The sequence below is a fragment of the Penaeus monodon genome, unplaced genomic scaffold (assembly GCF_015228065.2).
Source record: "Penaeus monodon isolate SGIC_2016 unplaced genomic scaffold, NSTDA_Pmon_1 PmonScaffold_312, whole genome shotgun sequence".
Lineage (NCBI taxonomy): Eukaryota > Metazoa > Arthropoda > Malacostraca > Decapoda > Penaeidae > Penaeus > Penaeus monodon.
The window spans coordinates 59,257-61,725 of NW_023657812.1; positions in this window are offsets into that span (position 1 = coordinate 59,257).

The following is a 2,469-nucleotide window of genomic DNA, read 5'->3' on the forward strand; positions in this document are numbered from 1 at the left end:
ATAATATTATATATATATTTATAATATATATATAATTTTTGTTATATGTATATATATTTATTAATTCATTGTATATATACATATGTATTCATTAAATATATGCAGTAAAATTTTCATAAGTGATGTATGTGTTGTTGTCGTTGTGTGTGTGTGTGTGTTGTTGGAGTGTATAATATATGGAAAGATACTATAATGTATATATATGTTGTATTATTATATATATATATATAAAATATATATATATTTTGTGTTTGTGTGGAGGTGAGTGTATAATATATATATATTATATATATTAATATAATATATATTATATAAATATATAAAAAAAATATTAAAAGATTATATATACATATATATTATAGGTATTCATACTAGGTATATATAAACTATATTAAGTATACTTTTTAATATATATCCTAATAAATGTTATATATATATATTATATAATATATATTATTAAATATATATTATATATTTATAGGATTTTTTTGGTTTTGTATATTAAAAATATATAATAACATATATACATAATATCCTAGTAAATGTATATATATTAAATATATTTTGTATATTTAAAATATTTATATAGGTGTGTGTGTTTTGGGGTTTTTGTGTGTGTGTGTTTGTGGTGTGTGTGTTTGTGTTGTGTGTGTGTGTGTGTGTGTGTGTGTGGTGTGTGTGTGTGTTTGTGTGTGTGTGTCTATCAATAAATTAAAAATATAATTATTAATAATATATATATAATATTATAATATATATATATATTGGGGAAAGGGGAGGGCAAAAGAGGAGGAACGGGAAAGGGTAACGGAGGGACAGGTATAATATAAGAAATGATGATGTTTCGTTCCCCCTTCGTTCCTTAGGTTAGGGGAAAAGCAAGGGTTAAAATTTGGTTAGGCTAGGTTAGTTTATGTTAGTCCGTTTTGATAGGAAACTTAACTAGGGGTTAAAAGCGTAGGTTAGGTTATGCGAGTTTGGTTAGGTTTAAAACTACGTATATCAAAAATTTTTATTTATAATTTTATATTTTTGTATATTAAATTAAAATATATATTTTTAAAATGCAAAAATGTGTGTGTGTGTGTGTGTGTGTGTGGTGTGTGTGTGGTGTGTTGAGCTTTGTTTTTGTTGGGGGGTGTTTCTAGCGAACAACTACTACACACTACCCAACCACACAGATACACAGACACACATACAAACACAGTAACACACAACATAACAATTTTTATATATTTTATATATATATATATTTATAATATATATATATTATATTCATATTAAACCATTTCAGTACATTACAGCACAGAAAAAAAAAAAAAAAAAAAAAAAAAAACTCTCTTCTCTCTCTCTCTTCTCCTCTTCTCTCTCTCTCTCTCTCTCTTCTCTCTCTCTCTCTCTTTCTCTTTTATATATACACACATACGAACACAACCCAAAAAAAACAACACAAACACACACACAACACCCACCACACACACAAACACACACACACACACACCACACAACACACACACCAAACACAAACACACACACGCATATAAATGATTATAGAAGATAGATAGAATCACAATACTGCCACAAAAAAAAGACACCAGAAAACAAAACCCCACACACACGCACACAACACAGCATTATATGTGTAATATATGTATAATAATTTATATATATATAATATTATATATTTTATATAATATATATATTATTTATATGTATTATATAAATTTATATATTATATAATAAATTTTATATTATATTATATATATATATAATACATATTAGGGGATATTTTTTTTCTTTTTATATTGTATATAATACCTTATTAGGTATTTTTATCTTTTTATATAGTATTTATCTATTTCTCTCTTTCTTTAGATATATCATATATTTATATCTATTTTTCTTTTCTATCTTTTGTTTTCTATCTTTTTTCTATTTCTAATATCTGTCTATGTATGTATGTAGTATCATCTATTTGTAAACATGTAAATTTTTAATTTTTTGGGGTGTTTGCTTGTGGTCTGCTTCCGTGGTGTTTTTTGATTTGTGTATAATATGAAGATAGATGATAGAGAGGGTGATAAATAGATATATAGATAGATAGATGATAGATAAGGGGGATAGATAGGGACTAGATAGATACATAGACATATATAGATTAACCTTCGTTCCCCCCCCCCCAAAAAAAACCCCCCCAACAGCCCCCCCCCCAAAAACCCCCAAAACAAAAAAAAAAAAAAAAAAAAAACACAACAAAAAAAAAAAACCCCAAAAAAAAAATTTATATTTTTTTTTTTTTTTTTTTTTTCGGGGTTTCTTTTTTCTTGAGGGGGGGTTTTTTTAAAAAAAAAAACAAAAAAGAACCAACCAAAAAAAAAAAAAATAATAATACATATTAAATTTTGTTTTTTTTTTTTTTTTTTTTTTTATAATTGTTTGTGTGGGTGTGTGTGTTTTTGGGTTGTGGGT